At 41.2% G+C, this 21381-nt stretch overlaps 1 long non-coding RNA gene across 1 annotated transcript in view; it reads right to left on the bottom strand.

Moving 5' to 3' along the window:
* Positions 1-9579: 9579 nt before the first annotated feature.
* Positions 9580-21381, bottom strand: part of LOC309861706 — a 33099-nt gene continuing 21297 nt past the window's right edge. Inside the window, exon 3 of the long non-coding RNA XR_014310148.1 lies at positions 9580-9772. This is a non-coding gene — a long non-coding RNA (uncharacterized lncRNA). The remainder of the gene's footprint in view (positions 9773-21381) is intronic.

Genomic DNA, 21381 nt, shown 5'->3' with positions numbered 1-21381 from the left:
AGTCTGTGTCTTAAAAATTCTGCCCCCACCCAGAATTGCCTCCAATAATTCTGGTGCAGGTTGTCCCAGGACAGTGCATTTAGAAATATGAAGAGAACACCACGTGGAAAGTAAGAAATTTTACACATTTGTCAGGGACAGGAACATTACTAAAGAGCTGAGCCTCAATTAACTCTGTAAGTTGTGTGAGAGCACATGTGGAATTGAGCTGGGAATACAAACTTGCAGTACCCAAACAATGTTAGTTTTCAACATATTTTACAATCCTTCTTAAACAGCTTCTTGTGAAAACGAACACAGGAGCAACCCCAGGGCCCTCTTGGGGTCATGCCAAGCACAGACTCTACTTTAGAAAACAGCCTTTCTCAGCAGGAAGATGCAGGTGTATTACTGAAAATAAAAAACTCATGTCAATACTAGAAAGGGCCCTCTTACCTCCATCTACTTGCACAGTTCTATAGGGTTGAGAGCTGGGGCCAATATTTGGCAAACATCAGTCATTTGGATAATAGCCATTTATGGTTACTACCTCACATGGGCTAGAGGCAGTGTGATCTAGTGGCCTGCGCCGTGGATCAGTCCGAGGTCTATACCCACTAACTTCTGACAGAGTTCTCTAACTTCTCGTTACTGATCTGCCTTATAGCAATCAAGGGAGCCCAAACAATAAATCCACTCAGAAGAATTATTTTAATAGAAAGCTGAGCTTTTAGGAGCTACCCCAGTGGCAATTTCTCATAGTCCTGGGGTGCTCTCCTAATCAAGCAAGGATAAGGCTTGACTCTCACCACGTTAGCTACGGTACATGTGGAAATACAACTAACTAGCTAGGTCCTAAACTGTATGTGAGACTATAACAGTAGTAAAGGTTGTATTCTTTTGTAAAATTTTAAGAAAGAGCCCTTTCCTCAAAAAATTAAAAATAGAATTAGCATATGATCCAGGACCCAACTTCTGTGCATATGCAAAAGAGCTGAAAGCAGAGTCCTTTTTTTTTTTTTTTAAGATTGTATTTATTTATTTGACAGACCGAGATCACAAGTAGGGAGAGAGGCAGGCAGGGAGAGAGGAAGGGAAGCAGGTTCCCTGTCGAGCAGAGAGCCCGATGCGGGGCTTGATCCCAGGATCCCGGGATCATGACCGAAGCCAAGGGCAGAGGCTTTAACCCACTCAGCTACCCAGGCACCCCTGAAAACACAGTCTTGAAGGGATATTTACACACCCATGTCCACAGTGGCGTTATTCACAATAGCCAAGAGGTAGAAGTGACCCAGGTATTCACCAGCAAATGAAAGGCTAAGCAAAATGTGGTATATACATACAATAAAATATTATTTAGCTTTGGGGCGCCTGGGTGACTCAGTTGTTAAGCATCTGCCTTCGGCTCAGGTCATGATCCTAGAGTCATGGGATCAAGCCCCGCATCAGGCTCCCTCCTCGGTAGGAAGTCTGCTTCTCCCTTGCCTACTCCCCCAACTGGTGTTAGCTCTCTTGCTTTGTCTCTCTCTGTCAAATAAGTAAATAAAATCTTTAAAAAAATTATTTAGCCTTTAAAAGGAAGGAAATTTTGACACATGCTATAACATGGATGAATATTGAGGGCATTATGCTAAGTGAAATGGGCCAGTCACAAAAAGACAAATACTATATGATACCACTTACATAAGGTACCTAGAGCAGAGAAAGGGTGGTTGCCAGGTGCTGGGAGGAAGAAGCAATGGGGAGCTGTTTAATGAGTACAGACTTTTAGTTTTAAATGAGAAATTTCTGGTGCAACAGTGTGAATATACTTAACACTACACTTAAAAATGTAAGATAGTAAGTATTTTACAACTAGAAAAAAACAGAAAGAAGTCAAGAAGCCTGTCTTTCTCCTTTTGCCTCTTTTCTGCCCCCTTCCCTCCCTCTCTCTCTCTCTTTCTTTCTCTTCCTTCCTTCCTTCTCTTTTCCCTTCCTTTCTTCCTTCCTTCCCTCTTTCTTTCTTTTCCCTCCTTCCTTCCTTTTCTTTTTTTTTTTTTTTCTTATCATCTCATAAACCATGAGTACAATCTTGTGGAATATGAAAGTGATCATCCTCCTTCACTCCCCTCCAGAACCATAACTACTTTGCCACGTGACACACATTATACACATCTTCCCAGCTCCTTATCTGTAGATTTTCGTATATATGCATTCATGTACACATAGACATATATGTATATCTTACACACATTCTTACATACTTAATTGAATATCTGTATATTTTTATATATGGATATTCGATTTAAATGGCACTCAACTTTACCTATTGCTCTGGGCTGGCTTTTTTGCTTGAAGACTTTTAAGGTGGAGTCTACCCTACAGATTTCTTTAGGATAAGAGGTTGCCTTAACCTGGCTCTCTTGCCCCCACCATGCCTGCACATCCTGGAGCAGAGTACACCAATAATTTCTGAAGGTGCCTTCTGGATCCAGAGGTAGAAAGAACACAGTGGTTCGACCACCAGACCTTTCATGGCTGAGCTGCAACTTCCAAGTCTATGCACTCAGCAGCATGGCACCGCCTGCTGCCAGAACCCGGGAATTGGCAGCACAAGTGTTTTCTGTTGAAAGCTACCCATTTCCAGCAGAGCAGTGGGCTCCAGAACAAAACACTGTCTACTACCACACAGGGTGGTAGAGATGGGGAAATGGTAATCAGAGGAAAGGAGCAACTGGGAGGCAAAGGGCAAGTATTATCTGGGAAGAATTATCAGACAGGCTTTACCACCTTTATAAAATATGAACAACTGTATTGATCTGAGAAAAAACCCGCACCCTTTTAGCCTTTTCTAAATTGAGATGATAGCACTGTTATGCATTAAAAGATGTTATCAGTCCCAAAGAGCAAGTATGGTCTTACACCAACTAATATCTGCTAAAATGTACCTGACTGCATTGGAAATGTTGCAGCAGATTGGTATAGCCGGGAATAATGAACCGCTGCACCCCATTGAAATGTAATTACACAGCCCTCTTGTTCTTAAACCTATAAGGTGAAAGAAAGATGAATAGTGAAAGTAAAAACCGCTGACCCTTCAAAGTTTAATTTACGTTATGCATTCGCTCGCCCTTCTGATAGGTTTTAGAAAGGTCATAATTTAGGGTATTTTGCAGTTGATAAATGATCTGTATGTTTGTGTTCACACGCACCGATTGATTTGTTATAGCCAAAATATTGTTTCTATAACAACCCAAGGGCCCTTAACTAGACAAACGGCGAACCAGAATCCAAGGGGAGGCACAGGAAAATCTGGGCCTGCCCAGAAGGGGCTGGCCTTTGCCCAGGGACTCCAGGATGATGGAGTGGAGGGTGTGGGTGAGGATGCAGGGGCGAAATTGTGGGAGGAGGAGGTGGTGGCCGGAGCAGATGGAGCAGCGGCCTTGGCTCTTGGCAGCCCATGGCCCTGGTCTCTTCAACCCTCTCCACCCAGCGTGGGTGGCTTCCATTGCAGTCGAAGCAAGTCTCGTCAAGACTTTCAAGTTGAGCTCCCTTTGGTGCAGAGTAAGCCAGCGGGGTTGTTAGGGCAATTTTCCCACCTTTCCAGCCTTGGAAAAGCCTCCTGTTTCCGGGCCCAGTTGATGCATTATGCATCAGGGCTGCCTGCAACTGACAGCCCCTCAGCCAACGTCGACTTGAAAAGCAATGGTGCTAATCAAAGCCGACACATTTGAATGTCCAGACACACACACAGAGAAATTTACTAATCAAAAAGTGTATTTCCTAGGGCTGTCTCCAGAGAAATCCGCGGGAAGAAATTGGAATAATTTATTAGCTTACAAGTTTTCGTTGACAGTTAGCCCAAAGCTATTTATCTCTGTAATAGAGAACGTCTCCAATGTGGCAAAATTGACCAAATCAAACAGCTTTGATCAGAAAATGAATCTGGCAAGCCTGCCTGTCGGAGGGTCCCAGGAGAATGGGGGGAAACAAACAAAAAGATTTAACAAGTGGTCAATAGGAGAAAGAGAGCTAGAGAAAAGGATTTGGGAGAAGAAAAGAGCCAGGGAGAAGGAGGCAGAAAAAGAATTTTGCAAAGCCACAGCCCCAGCTCTGGAATGAATTGTTGAAGAAATAAATGATGTTTCACATCATAACATTTAACGTGGTGCTTGTGCATTATCTGAGCCCTGCTGCCCAAACTGAGATGTGATTTTTATAGTAACAAGATGATGACAAACTGCAGAGGGAAGGGGCTTGTTGCTGGTGGCGGCACTAAGGAAATAAGCACAGGAAGCCCAGAGCAATGGCTCTAGTTCCGATGGCCCCAAGATCAGCATTCACCCACTCCTAGAGGGTACCAGTGATTCTGATTCTAACCTGTCTGCCTTAGGGAACACAAGGTGCTTGCCCATAAGTACAAGTTGGACTCAAGCATGAGTCCAAAGTAGGACCCAACTGCATTTTCTCTCCTTCTCCTTGTATTGGCCATGCCGGGGCACATGGTGGTGGGAGAGACCCATGCGATGGGAGAGACTATCACTGCTTTCTACTTCAATCTCTTCTTCCAAAAAGTATATACATTGCGGTGAGGGGAAAACACCAAATACAGCTTTCAAGCCCAGTGGTAGATAGTTGAATAAGATAAGAGTAATTGTGAACTAGGGGAAAACCCTCAAATTATTGCAGCATTACTCTACATATGAAAGTGTGCCTCTCCATCATACAGGCCAACAAACAACTACCTTCCAATCCCAGATACCCTCTCTGTCACAAGCAACATTCCACTGTCAACATTAATGTGCTCTATTGGCAAGGGTGTTGCTGTATTCAAAAGTCCAGTGACTGGAAGGTCACTCCAGCAGTCAATATATTTGTATCCAACATAAGCTAAAAAACCACCACCACCACCACTCACTTTATTCTAGAGAAGAGGTTTGTATACAGTCTTCATGTTGAAATACATTAGAAAATCATGGTGAAAAGCTGGCAAAAGTATTAGTCAATAAGGAGAAATGGTAAAGCATGGAGAAATGTTTCTGTCACAGGACCTTCTGGGTTAGAATGGCTTAATGAAGACATTGATTGAAGAATACTTGAGAGGCTCAAGTAGATTTGAAAAGGAGCAGCAGCTCAGAAGTCCAAAAACCTTGCTAAGACCCCCAGTCTTGAGGATGCACTTCCTTCTCTGTGTAAACCATGTGCTTGGCCTGGATGATTATTACATGCATAGCAGCTCTTCTTGGGGGGATCAGGAGATGTGATTACTAGAAAGGACTCAGTGAAATAAATAATTCAAGTCCTACACAAATTCAAGGGTTATCACCACTGTTTTGTCATGGGGGAAGGAGGATGTTAAGCAATATGCTTGATCAGCCAAATTCAACTTAAATAAGGAAGATCCATCAGGAAACCAAACTACACAACCCTGAGACTGCTCCCCCCGACCCCACGATTCTGGGTGTTTCCTTTAGTAAAAAGCATCATGTCTTTTTTCCTCTTCCTCCAGAAAACTGAGTCACAACCTCGTAAGGAGGGCCTGGCCAAATAACTGATACTTCTAGGGACTTTCCCCTTTGGGCTATGTGCCCTTCCTTAGACATTTGGGGAAAAGATAGTTGGCTTTAAATCCTTTTTGACTCCCAATTCAGGTTTAAGTCCCCATGTCTGATCCATATGTCTGTGTATTTTTGGAGCTATAACCCCTGGCTAATTGAGTGCTAGAGGTGGATCAGCAATTTTGCTTGATCAACCAAGTCCAACTTAATCTGCTCTATAAAAGGACTTAGTGGACAGTGTCTGAAAGTGAAAGTATTTCTAAACCATTCAAACAAAGATAATCAACTTGGTTTTGTTGATATTTTAGAGGGGCGTGAGGGAAATAACATTTTGGCCAGTCCTGGATTTGTTTCCATGATGGCAAATAAAGCAGCTTAACTTTATTGGACTAAGATTTGCAGGACACTGGGTGGGATAATGGGATAGTGGGATAGTTTGGGTTTTGGATCAGGACCTCCAGTGAATGCACCAAAATTGACTCTTATTTACAAAAAGTACATTTTAATATACATCTTGATGTTGTCATAGCCACATACCATGGATCTGCTCAGGGTTTCATAACAGCATTCCTTGGAGCTGTTCTCCAAAGTGATCGTATCTCTGATGCAAGTTTTATGCTCTTCCTGGGAGCAGAACCGGCACAGTGCCTTCTCCTACATCTACAAGCCCCTTTGCGTTAGTTTCTTGGCACCCACACATCTTGCTTGGCTGGGACTTCTGCAATGTTGGTGTGTGCTCTTCTCTCTGGCAACACAGAACAGTAAAGATGTTCTGTTCAATGGTGGTGTTGTGTGATGTGCAGGAGGCTCCTACCAAGAATTAGGTCTAAAATGGGTTGAATAGGCCCAAGATTTCTCCTAGCTAGATTTTTGCTTCTGCCTTCAAGTGTTCTGACATGTATAAAAGCCACTGACTTTACAAGTTAGGAGACCATTTAAATGATTTCTAGTATGAACTAAAAATTTTCTTTCTTGTATAATTGATACAGTGTCTAGTATTGGAGTCCCAGAATGAAGGCTTTGAGGGTTCATGAGAAAAAGACTTCTGCCCTACTTCTTAAGATACTCATGAAACACTGGCCATGTAATTCTGTCAAATCTTTACTGAAGCTGGAAACAAAGAGAACAAGGAACCAAACACTTAAATTAAAAGTGCAGGAATTTACATCTTGAATCCTGAGGTTCTGGAAATGATTTTTTTTCCTTGAAAACTGCCCTATTGTTACCTGTTATTTAGTATATAAAGTTAGAAGAAAGGAAGGGATAAGAAGGTAAGGAAAGTTGGAATGGGAGAGAGCTAGACAATAATTTGGGGAGCTGTTTTCTTTAGAAAAACTATGTGACTTTTAAAAAATAATTAAACAATTTTTCCCCATAAATCCATCCAACTGTCTTATTAGGTTAAGATTGAAATTTGTGAGGGGCTGGCTGGCTCAGTGGTAGAGCATGCAACTCTTGATTTTGATGTTGTATGTTCAAGTCTCATGTTGGATGCAGAGATTACTTAAAAAGTAAAATCTTTAAAAAAAAGATTAGACATTGTCAGAGGCATTTTCTTCTGCTTAAAACTGAAGTAGAACTGAACTGAATTCTCAGAATCCTGATCTCTCCCACAAACCTTGCTTTTTTTTTTTTTTTTTTTTTGCTTTAAGCAAGATGAGATATTTATATTTACATATGTATTCTACCAAGACTTCAACTAGATTCCAGATGTTCAGATTTCTTTTGACCTTAAAAATTCTACTTCAAAGCCATTAAATTAAGTAAAATATTTAAGTGGCCCATATTAGCTTTAATTATACAGCTATGTAATCAGTAAGAAATGAATTTATATGGCTAAGAATCTCATGAAAAAAAGAAAATACCCATTCGAAAGCTTGGCATGAATGAGCATCAGATACCACAGGAAAACTTACTTCTGTATTTTTAATGAGGTTCATAGGCTCTCCTAAACATGATGGGAATAATTCCCATAAATAGTGATTCTATTTCAAGGGTTCACCATATGAAAAGCTAGAAAGAGATTCTCCTTGAATCAAGGAATTCTTGCTAGATAATTCAGTTTTATAGTTCAGTTCATCAATTACCATGTTCTGGAAAAAAGAAGTCTACCCCCAAACCTTGCTGATTAGACTCCAAATGAAACACTTTTTAAGAGTCTGGTTCATAGAGAGAATCTTCCTGTTACTTCCATTTTCCTAACCAGGAAACATACTTTAATGTGCCAGTTCTGTTTAATCCCTGCCACCCTCCTCCTTTTCAACACCTTATTTTTTATTTTAACAGTTGTGTGTATCCAGTAGGAATTGAGAAAGCAGAGAAAGTCTACTCTAATACTTTCTTTAATCTGTTAAGAGTTCCTGGATTTTTAAAAAAGATTATTTATTTATTTATTTATTTGACAGAGAGAGATCACAAGTAGGCAGAGAGGCAGGCAGAGGGGGGGGGAGGCAGGCTCCCTGCTGAGCAGAGAGCCTGATGCAGGGCTCAATACCAGGACCCTGGGATCATGACCTGAGCTGAAGGCAGAGGCTTTTTATTTTTTTAATTTTTTATTTTTTATAAACATATATTTTTATCCCCAGGGGTACAGGTCTGTGAATCACCAGGTTTACACACTTCACAGCACTCACCAAAGCACATACCCTCCCCAATGTCCATAATCCCACCCCCTTCTCCCAAACCCCCTCCCCCCAGCAACCCTCAGTTTGTTTTGTGAGATTAAGAGTCACTTATGGTTTGTCTCCCTCTCAATCCCATCTTGTTTCATTGATTCTTCTTCTACCCACTTAAGCTCCCATGTTGCCTCACCACTTCCTCATATCAGGGAGATTATATGATAGTTGTCTTTCTCTGCTTGACTTATTTCGCTAAGCATGATACGCTCTAGTTCCATCCATGTTGTCACAAATGGCAAGATTTCACTTCTTTTGATGGCTGCATAGTATTCCATTGTGTATATATACCACATCTTCTTGATCCATTCATCTGTTGATGGACATCTAGGTTCTTTCCATAGTTTGGCTATTGTGGACATTGCTGCTATAAACATTCGGGTGCACGTGCCCCTTTGGATCACTACGTTTGTATCTTTAGGGTAAATACCTAACAGTGCAATTGCTGGGTCATAGGGCAGTTCTATTTTCAACATTTTGAGGAACCTCCATGCTGTTTTCCAGAGTGGCTGCACCAGCTTGCATTCCCACCAACAGTGGAGGAGGGTTCCCCTTTCTCCGCATCCTCGCCAGCATCTGTCATTTCCTGACTTGTTTATTTTAGCCATTCTGACTGGTGTGAGGTGATATTTCATTGTGGTTTTGATTTGCATTTTCCTGATGCTGAGTGATATGGAGCACTTTTTCATGTGTCTGTTGGCCATCTGGATGTCTTCTTTGCAGAAATGTCTGTTCATGTCCTCAAGGCAGAGGCTTTAACCCACTGAGCCACCCAGGTGCCCCAAGAGTTCCTGGACTTTAAAGAAACCTAACTGTTCAGGACCTCAGGCCCCATGAGATTCTATGTAACACAATTCCTTTAAAGATGCGCAAGGGGTTGAGAAAAAACTGGACAGGAGTTTTAGGATTTTTCTTTGTTTTTGTCCATGGACAGGTTCTACACATGGAATCACACAACAAACATTCTTTTTCCCAACAAACATTTTTGAGCTGTATTGCAATCTACCTCAGACAAGTGATATTCACAACAATCCAACAAGGCTCAAATTGTCATCCCTACTTTACAGATAAAGAATCTGAAGCTCGGGAGGATTCAGTGATAATGACATGGGCTACACCACCTGCCTTGAGATAGGTGTGATGGGAACCCAGATCTCTCTGACCTTAAGTCCACTGTGCTGCTATCCTCAGTGAACAAAAAGGAGGTCCTAGTTTGTTCTTTAATGAAAGATGTAGCTTTGCCATGATCACAAACACTATGCTGAACCTTGGTCCATCCTGTCCTATTCTAACAGTCAGAATAGGCTGGTCATGCTTATACTGCATATCTGACGGAGACTAGCTGGGAGGCTCTGTATCCCATAGTCACCCAGAGACTGAAACTGACAGAGGCTCTATCATTTTATTGTCAGTGTCTCAATACAATGCTTCAGGATTCACTACAGTAAAGGCAGAGCGCATGGAAAGTCACAACATGGTTCTTAAATGCTATTGTCCAGAAGTGACAAAAATTCATTTACATTTTGTTGGACAAACAAGTCGTACTGCAATAACGAAATTCAGTCCAATCTTCCCATATGCCTGAAAGAAGAGAATCAGAAATTTTAGTGAACTTCAGTAATGTCTACAACAGTACAATAAGGAGCACTGGGCTGAATCACGGGTCCTTCATCCTAGTACTAGCTCTGCCACTCGATAAGCTCTATGACTTTGTCCATGTTCTTAACCCCAGTGGCCCTCCACATCCTTCTGTGTAAATGAGGGTTTGGTATAGACAGTCACCTCTCTGATTCTGTACCAGAACAAATCTATTACTTTTCCTTGATCTAAAGCCCTTGCACTTGGGAGCAGGTCGGGGGGTCATCTCCAACTAGAGTATACCGTTCAGGGAAGATTCTACAGGGTATTGTAGAAATGGACTTATTTGTGCCCACAATAGGGAAGCTAGCTACAGTCAGTCAGTTCTTAAGAGTTTTGAGACAGGCCACACAAGCTTGATAAATGTGTCAAGGATTCCATGTGACAAAATGTACTTTATTAAATCACTCTGACAAAGGCATTTTGGTTTTAACTGCTATAACAGCAGTTAAAAATGGGCTCCACATACAGGTGTTACTCATTTTATATCATAGTTGCATCCCTAAAAAAAAAAGGTGGTGTGTAAATTACATTTAAAATATAAAGAATCACTGCTTGAGTTTATGGAATAACATATTAGTCGAAGAAATCTAATGACAAAAGTCTTTGAGAAAGAGTGAAAAGATCACATTGAGTTTTACTTTTTTGGTGAAACGTTCCTTGATAACACCTTATGTTTCTGGCACAGTGTACCAAGCACAAAGATGGCTGTTCATCTGTGACTTACCTCCATTTTCATAAAATAGTAATGATACCTTACATTGGTATAGCACCTTCCAGGTATAAAGCCTTACATTTACCTTGGACAGGAGTAGAAAGAGCATCCCATTAAGTGCACTTCTTTTTTTTTTTAAAGATTTTATTTATTTATTTGACAGAGAGAGATCACAAGTAGGCAGAGAGGCAAGCAGAGAGAGAGAGAGAGAGAGGAGGAAGCAGGCTCCCTGCTGAGCAGAGAGCCCGATGCGGGACTCGATCCCAGGACCCTGAGATCATGACCTGAGCCGAAGGCAGCGGCTTAACCCACTGAGCCACCCAGGCGCCCCATTAAGTGCACTTCTTAATGCCCATCACCCAGATACCCCATCCCTCCCACCCATTTCCCCTCCATCAACCCTCAGTTTGTTCCCTAGAGTTAAGAGTCTCTTATGGTTTGTCTCTCTCTCTCTGTTTTTGCCTTATTTTTCCTTCCCTTCCTCTATATTCATCTGCTTTGTTTCTTAAATTCCACATATGAGTGAAATCATTCATTTGTCTTTCTTTGACTGACTTATTTCACTTTGCATAACACCTCTAGTTCCATCCATGTCATTGCAAAGGTCAAGATTTCATTCTTTTTGATGGTCAAGTAATAGTCCACTATACTACACACGCACACACACACACACACACACACACACACTCCACATCTTTATTCATCTATCAATGGACCATAGTTTGGCAGTTGTGGACGCTGCTGCTATAAATATTGGGGTGTAGGTACCCCTTAGGATCACTATGTTTGTATCCATTGGATAAATATTTTAATAGTGCAATGTTGGGTCATATGGTAAATTTATTTTTAATTAGTTGAGGAACCTCCATACTGTCTTCCAGAGTGGTTGCACCAGTTTGCATTCCCACCAACAGTGTAGGAGGGTTTCCCTTTCTCCACATCCTCACCAACGTCTGTTGTTTCCTAACTTGTTAATGTTAGCCATTCTGACTGGTGTGAAGTGGTTTCTCTTTTGGTTCTGATTTGTATTTCCCTAATGCTGAGTGATGATGAACATTTTTTCATGTGTCTGTTGGCCATTTGTTATGTTTTCTTTGCAGAAATGTCTCTTCATGTCTTCTCCCTATTTCTTCACTGGATTTTTTGGTTTTTTGGGTGTTGAGTTTGATAAGTTCTTTATAGAATTTTGGATTGACTACTTTGCATTCTTTAACAGATACAGACTGAGCACCCGTAGGTGGCAGGCACGGACCTACAATCCTGGTTATATAGATGAACAGGCATAATCCTTGACCTCATGGAACTTATGGGGAGATAAGACAGTCAACAATTAAATACACAAAATATTTATAATTATAAATTATAATAAAGAAGGAAAAGAACAAGTACCCAAGAAAGAGCATAATTGGGGGCAATTTAGATAAGGAAGTAGAAGAAAGAAAGCCTCTATGAAGAGCTGATAATTACACTGAGACCTGAGAAAAAGTGACAAAAATCAGTTAGGCAAGAAATGAGTAAAAGAGAATTCCATGCAGAGGTATCAATATTGTGGAAGCCTGAGACAGGGAAGAACTTGGAAGGGAAATGAGGTTAAGGGGCCCCAGCAGAGGGAACTAGGAAGACTCATAAAGGAGATGGAGGATGGGCCAGCACCAAATTCTTACAGGCAGAGCAAGTTGCAACTGAAAGAGTATAAGCAGCAAAATCTTATGATAGGCACTTATGTTCTCAAGGATGCCTCTAATTTTAAATAGAAGACTGTGTTCCATTTAAGAATGGATTCAATCGAAAGGGGAAAAAATAGAAGTGAGGAAAACAGCTGGGAAGCATTGCAGTGGTCCAGGTGAATGTTAAGGGTGGCTTGCACTTCAGGGGGAAGTGAAATGGAGGGACATGAATGAAACTGCAATAACTTAGGGACAGAATTGATGGGACATGGTGATGAATTTGATATACACCAAGATGGAGAGAAAGATGACTCTCATGTTTCTGGGAATCTGGGTTGATTTACTAAGATCTGGAAAGGCAGCAGATAGGCAATGGAGATAGGAAGAGTTCAGATCTGGCCATTTTGCCAGATGTCTCTGGCCATTTTGCCTGAGATGCCTCTGAGGCATCCAAGAAAAAGAAGTCTTTGGATGTATGAGTTTGGAGTTTACATATTTAGGAGTCCTTGGCACACAGGAGGGATTAAATCAGCATGCTGGTGGTATCACTTAGGGAGAGAGTGGATGAAATGCTAAGAGGAGACCCAGGGTTGGGCCCAGACTTCTGAACTGGTGAAAGAATTGGGGAGAACACTGGAAGAATGAAATGTGACAGAAATAAAGACAAACTGAGACTCAGGAAGGAGGGAGTGGTCTGCTGTACTCTAAGAAGTAAGGTAGGATGAAGCCTGAAAGGTTCACCAACTCTGACCAACTAGATTCTACAACTAGGACTACACAGAACTTGTTTATTACACTGAGAAGAGTGGAGGATGGAGGATGAAGCAAGAAGAGAGCCACAGAGTCAAGAATGGGGCATGAGGAGAAGAAACAGCACTCTGAATGCCTCCTGTGAAAAGCTTGGCTCTGAGTAAGAACAGAAAGAGAATAGCTTAAGGAGCATGTTGTGGCTACAGGGTTCTCTAACTAGTTTGGTTTTGTTTGAGAATTGTTGGAACATATCTGTATGCTGAAGGTAATGATCAAGCAGAGAGTGCAAGAGGAAAGATGCTGGAGTAGGGAGAGTGCTAATGTCCCAAGGCCACCAGGCACCACACTCTGCTTTCAGCCCCACTTTCTAAGTTTCCTGCCTGAGGCCTAGAAGAGGTGATTTCTCCAGTGACCTCTTGTACTGCGGTCCTGTGTAGCTTCTAAATGGCATTCACCTAGCAGCAGAGAGAAACACAGGCTCCTTCCCACTGTGGAGTAAGAAAGAAGCGAAAGATTTTAAAAAGACCAATGGGGAAGAGAGGGAGAAAACAGAAAATGGAGATGGCCAGTCCTGAGATGGCAGTGAAGCTGAACTCCAGATGACGGGGAAGGCAGGAGCTCTTACTCTTCAGAGGGCTGTCTCTCCTAGCTGAAGCCTAAGACTTGCCCAGACTCAGAAGGCCAGTTGTCAAATCCTGTCTTTCCTTGCAGATCTCAGGGTCCTGTCAGTCCAGAGAAACTTCTGGGGTGGCAGCCACTATCCAAGAGCTGAGAAACATGACTACCATCACTTTGACCTCCCACTCCCCACTGAGGTCTTGAGCCACAGAAGACTATGTGATCACAATGAGGTATCACAAGACAAAAGTGTTTTCCTTCCCCCCCAAATTGGTCATGTTTCCTGTAAGCATGGGGGGAGTGGAAGGGGGGGGGAGGGGGAAGGCTTGCTCCTGGCGTGATTCATTCACTCTCTGAGGCATGAGATTTGATTACCAGTTTTTTAACATGCATGACAGCAAACGTTAATATTTGCCACAGAATTATCTAGCCCCCTTTGAAATTCATCTACAATGTTAGGCTCTTTGACCCCTAGAGGTGGGGAATGTCACAGGCTAACTTCATGCCACTTAATGCTGCTGTCTCTGCTATAGGATCAAAACCTTTCTTGAAATATAAGACATATGAACAAAGAGGTTCCTGATTTCTGGGAATAAATATTACACTTCCCTGAAGCACCAGTTTACTTTGTGAAACAACTAGCTAGCAATGACTCTTCAGTCTCCTATTCACACCTTCAATTAGTCTTTTACACATTAAATGTCTTTTTTATTATGATTAGCATACTGGGTCATTGTTCTTAGAAGAATATTAAACACACACACACACACACACACACACACACAAAATCACCAGCTATATCACTGGTTATTACACATATTACCTTACACATCTCTCTTAACTTTTCCAGACTTACTAGTAGGCCAGAAAAAGATCCCACCTCTTTCAGCCTTTAAGTCTGCTGTCCAAAGGTATGAGCATTTTCTAATTTCCACACGGTGGTGAGCTTGGAGGTCCTATCTGAAACTGGTGGCTGGGGGAGGAGGGATTTGAATTTTAAAAGCAGGACCCAACCCTTGACTTCCTTCTCTGGAAGTTCAACTGCCCACCTTCACACTGCCTATTCTAACATTCATCATAGCCTAAAAACCCATTATTCAACATATTATCTTTTGAAGTATTGATAAGGAGTCACTTTTGCAGTATGTGTTCCCTCTGCTCCCCTCCTGGCCTCCCTCCTGGAGCATCCTGCCCAGATGGGCCCGTGGTTGTTAGAGCAGCTTTCTTCCTTGTTCAGCTACACCTGGCATAGTTCTTTTGCCTGATCATAAGGCCATTTCAAAATGCTCTCTCTTTATAACATAACCTTTTCCTGCACTGAGGCCTTATCTTTCATTTGCTCTATATAGCACTTGCCACAGTGCATAGTGTAAGCTAGACAATGGTGGCACAAAGTAACAACTGAATGTAATTATCTACTGTGTTATTGCTAATGAGTGGCCTGCCTTCTGAGGGCTTGTTACAAACCAAAATATAGATGAGGATAAAGGACAAAGCTGAGGAAAAGTCAATAGAACCTCACAATGTGAAGACTCAAACTCTGTTTCCATCAACTCATTAGATTTTTGAGTTGCATAACCAGCCAGAACATTCTCCACTTGTCTATAGCCAAGTATCTTGTCAAAACTAGGCAAAAGAATAAAATTAAAAATTAAAAAAGAATCATACCATGATTTCACTCATATGCAGAATTTAGAAAACAAAACAGATGAATGTGTGGGAAGGGGGGAAAAAGAGGAGAGAGGAGGAGGTAAACCCATAAGAGACTCTTAACTATAGAGAACAATCTGAGGGTTGATTAAGGGGGGTGGTGGTGGGGGATGGGCTAAAAGGGTGATGGGCATTCAATGATGAGCAGTGAGTATTCTATGTAAGTGACGAATCACTAAATTTTACTCCTGAAACCAATACTACACTATGTTAACTAACTAGAATTTAGGTGAAGATTTGGAAGAAAAAGAAAAGAATTGCTTTTTTTCCCATGCTGAGTTAAGACAAACTCAGAAACCACATTCATGTTGAAGATTGTTATATATTTTACCAATACTAAAAAGACATTAAAGTTGATACAGTTTATATGAAATCAGCAGTTACATATATATAAATGAAAAGAAGCAATTTTGTTATAACCAATTTTTTAAAAATTACACAAAGATATTATCTATGGTTTATGTCGTTTCTGCCATTTTGACTAGTGTTTTTATTTCTTGGCATATTAGGTTAATGTTCAAGCTCCATTCTGTTTTTCAGCTTGCAAAATTAATGTCTAAGTACTAACATAACGGAAATCTAATCTTATTTTTTAGGCTGTCTTACTTCTAATGACTGGAATCAACATATCCAACCATTCATACAACACTTCTCAAATGTCAAAATAATGATGTTTATTTTCTCTAATATTTGTTGAAGGATTCCTATGCCAGGCCTTGTCCTAAATGCTTTGATATACTGGTTAGTTTTATCCTCATGATAATTCTGTAAGGTAGTAATACTGCCACACATTGTCCAAGGTCATAGCGTGAACTTGCCTCCAGAACATAGGCTCATCTTGATTAATTCCAACACTGCCTCTGTAATGGATCTGGGCCATAGTTGAAGAATGACATCTGAGAAATTACTGGTAACACATGGAGAAAACTGAACTTACATAATCAATTAAAAGACCAAAGAGGTTGTACTTAGAATAGATATGAGGTCAGATTGGAGATAAGATTCTCCCAACTCTTACCACCCAATATCTTATGTTCTTAGTCGGTCTGGAAACAATGCACACGTCTCCTCACATGTCTCTAATGTGGTTCTTCAGGACCTTAATAAAAGTTTAGGTAACTCCGTGCTCTGGCCTTAAGAGTTTGGGCCAGGGGAACCTGGGTGGCTCAGTGGGTTAAAGCATCTGCCTTTGGCTCTGGTCAGGATCTCAGGGTCCTGGGATTGAGCCCCGCATCGGGCTCCCTGCTCAGTGGGGAGCCTGCTTCCTACCCTCTCTCTCTCTTTGTCTACTTGTGATCTCTGTCTGTCAAATAAACAATTAAAATCTTTAAAAAAAAAAAGAGTTTCGGCCAGAAGTGGGTATTTTCATGATTTCATTTAGTGAATATTTAACTGCTGAAGTGAGGAGACAGGCAGGGTTGCTGTCAGATGTACTGCTGAACTCTGCTCTGCTGGGATATGGAGGCTGGAAAGGACGATAATTCAGCCAGACCTGAATATAGAGTCTGAAAATTGATTCAAGTTTTTAGCCCAATTTCATAAAATAAAGCAAAATAAACAAAAACGTCTCACCTAAGAAAATCTATTAATTTCTTCAAAATTTACTTTTATGCAAAGTATCTTGGAATGGAATATTTATTAATTAAACCAAAAGTTTTATTACCTTTATTATCTTCTAAGGATATCTCTCTTTTACTGACACTGTAAGGTAAATTCACAGCTTCATTATGAGCTCAAAACCAATTTTGTAGAAGGGGCTTCTGATAATCTATCAAACCCTCTTAAAAAATACTTTACAAAGCCTTCTGCTACAACCCCTGACTTTCAACAAATAGGAGTGCAGGGACTTCTTAGAGAATGATTATGTGTTGAGGTATCTAGAACCATCGATGGCATTTTTATTTATTAATATTGGTTCCTAATGGGTGAGAGATTCAAAGGAATATGAGTACCTGATCCCTGTCCAAAGAGCTGGTTCAGTAGATGGTAGAACCAGGTAGGCTTTCATGATGTAATTATATAACAATTTCAAGCAATATATATAATTAAGGTGTTTTGTTCTGTCAGGGAATGCAGTGTTAGAGGATGACTTTAATCAAGAGAAGCTACTTAAAGACAGGAGTAGTAATATGTAATTTTAGAATGATTATGCTAAATAAAATTCTTATGTGGTGGCAAGAGAGCTGGATAATTTCACTTCCTAAATTTGGAAAGGATGTCTACAGGGTGAGCAAGTTTTCAGCAAATCAAGTAAGGGCAAAGGGAATAATTTTCTGTGTGACTCTATGCAAGCTCATTCCTCTTTCTGGCCAGCCTTCTTATCTAGAAAAGATGGAGCTAAACTGGAAAATTCTATGGGTCTCTGCCAGCTCTAACATCCTGTGGTATGACTGTGTCTCCAAGCACAGCAGTAGGATAAATCTGCGAACTGTGCACCTTCCAGAAGGACCTGTGCAGCAGGGGAAGGTGTACCATGGCAATCCCCTAGGGGAGGCAAGTGATGAGGTCATTTCCCAGCCAAAGTTCCCGAGATACTTGCATACTGTTGAGAGCAATCTTTTCTTACTTTGGTGAATCTTTTCTAAAGGGTTTCATCAAACTTCAGGACAGATGGCATCCCTCACTTCTGCTAATTCTGAATCCTAGCAACATCTTTACCCTCTCTCTAACTTTTAAGTTGTTTGATGGAGTTGACTGATTTTCTTTCTAAACTCATATGCTCTCATTTATCTATTTCCCTAGGATCTCTGTTTCTCTCTCATATTCAGATTGAGTTACTCAATCAATTTTACTATCACAACTCCCCAGTTGATTAAATTCTAAATTTTATCATCAGAGTATTTTCAGGAGATAATATGTTATAAAGTTTAAAGTAATTTTTAATTAACATCATAATATGCTCATAATTGCATTTTCCATAAATTTTTTCAAACTTATGAAATCCTGGTTGAAAGCAGAGTTTGAACCCAAACACTCATCACTGGATATTTTCTAAAATACAATATGGTAGACTTCTTAATGTAGCTTGCTTTTTTGTAGCTGCTTTTTTTATATGATACTAGGAGAAATAATATTAATACATTTGACATTTTCCAACTATAATCCAAATAATACCATACAAATACAGAATGAGGATGCTCATAATCTCTGTAATAACTTATACTCAATGTATGATATTAAAAAACAAGTTTCTAGTGGGGTTATGGACATTGGGGAGGGTATGTGCTATGGTGAGTGCTGTGAAGTACGTAAACCTGGCAATTCACAGACCTGTACCCCTGGGGATAAAAATACATTATATGTATATAAAAAATTTTCTTAAATTTTTTTAAAAGTTTCTAGACTTGGGACGCCTGGGTGGCTCAGTTGGTTAAGCAGCTGCCTTCGGCTCAGGTCATGATCCCAGCATCCTGGGATCGAGTCCCACATCGGGCTCCTTGCTCCGCAGGGAGCCTGCTTCTCCCTCTGACTCTGCCTTCCACTCTGTCTGCCTGTGCTCACTTTCGCTCGCGCTCTCTCTCTGACAAATAAATAAAAAATCTTAAAAAAAAAAAAAAAAGTTTCTAGACTTAACTAATTAAATTAAATGTCACGTGACTAATGTACAAGTCCCTGTCATGTTAGTTTAGTGTATCAAAACCACAATCCTTATTTTTTTTAAATGATTTTATTTATTTATTTGTTTATTTTAAAGATTTTATTTATTTATTTGACAGGCAGAGATCACAAGTAGGCAGAGAGGCAGGCAGAGAGAGAGGGAGGAAGCAGGTTCCCTGCTGAGCAGAGAGCCCAACGCGGGGCCCTATCCCCGGACCCTGAGATCACAACCTGAGTTGAAGGCAGCGGCTTAACCCACTGAGCCACCCAGGCGCCCCCTACAATCCTTATTTTAAGTACACACAAAAGTCAAGATTACAGTTTCTCGTAACACACCCTTTCTAGACAGAAAATTTCACTTAGTTATGCATTCAAAGAGCTATTTTCTTCTGAAGATGCTTATGTGGCCTCTGGATAAAGCCTGGGAATATGCCGCAGTGTGGGTTTGCCCAAATCAATTTGGCTCTTGACTGGCCATAAGGGCCAAGTCAATAAGGAAACATCAAGTCAATCAAAAAACTGTTTTATGTATTTATAAACCAACTTCACTAGTCAAAGATAGAAAAAACTATCAAATCAGCTCAGGTTTGTGGACAGTCTTCATTTAATCCCAGTAGAAGAGAAACTGCCCATCATTCCCATTCCTTCAAAAGCGAAAGTTTCGCCCAGCGGGAACAACCCTGAGCCTGAGTTTCTCATCTAACACAAAAGCCAATTCTTTTTTTTTTTTTTTAAAGATTTTATTTATTTATTTGACAGGCAGAGATCACAAGTAGGCAGAGAGGCAGGCAGAGAGAGAGAGAGAGAGAGAGAGAGGAGGAAGCAGGCTCCCTGCTGAGCAGAGAACCCGATGCAGGGCTCGATCCCAGGACGCTGGGATCATGACCTGAGCCAAAGGCAGAGGCTTTAACCCACTGAGCCCCCCAGACGCCCCACAAAAGCCAATTCTTAAACATCCTAGCAGAAACAGCAGAGGGAAGTGGGAGCATGGCCCCATCTCAGCCAATGCCAGGCCACAATTAGGCTGGAGAACCACCAAGGGGCACCTTTTGATTCGCCGGGGTGGGTTGCTAAGGGGAGGTGAGGCGCTCTGAATCTTAACATCTCTGCTTGGTGAATCTTTTCCAAACAAATGCTCTTTTCTCTTGTCCAGTAATAATTCTACAACCATTCTCTGTATTCTTGAACAATCACACCTGTTGACATTTTGTTATCACAAGAAAAGCCCTGAAAGATGAGAGGAGAACTCATTGAATTTATTTGTGCTTTCAGTTATTTCTGAGAGAAAGGTGGTATTGCAGCAAACCATTAAAGCCACATACTGTATCAAAGCTAAAAGTCTGTCACATAAAAGCACCACCTGTAGCTACTCCTTTGAAAGAAAAGTCCTTGGCAAACAATGGCCTGAGTGAGTCAGTTTAATCAGGCAGGAGTCAAGATCACTGAGACATAAATTAAGCATTCATCCTTGAGTAGCAGCCAAGCAGCCAAAGCCCCCATAATCCCAATTAATCCCATTTTGTGCAGTTGTCCTTGGGCCAAGGGCAGAGGGGAAGAGAATTTGCACATGTTGGTTCCGCATCAGCTCTTTACCTTTACAGGGGGTGGGTCTGTAATAAAGCAGGGCACCTATGCAAGTGTTCCTGTTCTGATGTTGCAGCAATCAGAGCCCTCCCCCGCTGGGCTTCTGCGATCTGTCAGCAAGAACTTACTTCAAGGACATCCTACACTTTGAGAGAGTTAGATGCTTGGGCTCCTTTAAAAACAGACATGACTCTATTCCATTTTCCTATACAGCTGAATTGACTTCCCATCACCAACTTGCGGACGCACAAAGGGAACGAACATTCTACAGTCCTTCTGGAACTCATTTTTGCCATGTGATACTCTATTCTGGACGAAAAGTTGCTTAGCTTCCCAGTGATGGGAAATTTCTCTCCAGAGAGCAGCCATTCTGTCTACAGACAGAAATCAGCTTACTAGGACAGTACTCGTTTCTCTTGCTCCTTAAGGAAAGGAAACGCTATGTGCTCTCTGCAAACAAGTCCTCACCTTCACTACAGATTTGTTGTGCTCAGGTCCTCAGGTTCCTTTTCCACTTTATGAGAAGCCAGCCAAAACACCAATTGAGTGGAAAGGGCTCTGTGGCGGAGACTGCTAGCTGATTAGACACCAAAAGAACCCCTTCTTTGGACATAACAGCAGGTCCTTGTTTACAGACTACCTTGTAGTTGGGGGAAAGAAAGATGACATATGATTAGTCTCTCTCCAGTAGAACACGAGCACAAGGGTGCTCTGGCCTTGGCCGATAAAAACCTCCTACATAATGTTCCATGTTCTTTCCCCCTTTCTGGCTAAGATGGAAATACTACATACACACACACACACACTCTCTCTCTCTCGCTCGCTCTCTCTCTCCCCCGCTCATACTAACCTGAAAGTCAGGTTTTAAAGATAGGAGTGTTATCAACCTGGATCCAAGTGATTACACAGAG

The sequence above is a fragment of the Mustela nivalis genome (assembly GCF_964662115.1).
Source record: "Mustela nivalis genome assembly, chromosome: 3".
NCBI classification, from domain to species: Eukaryota; Metazoa; Chordata; class Mammalia; order Carnivora; family Mustelidae; genus Mustela; species Mustela nivalis.
The sequence above is the reverse complement of the archived record's forward strand: the minus strand, read 5'-3'. Positions and strand labels throughout refer to the sequence as shown.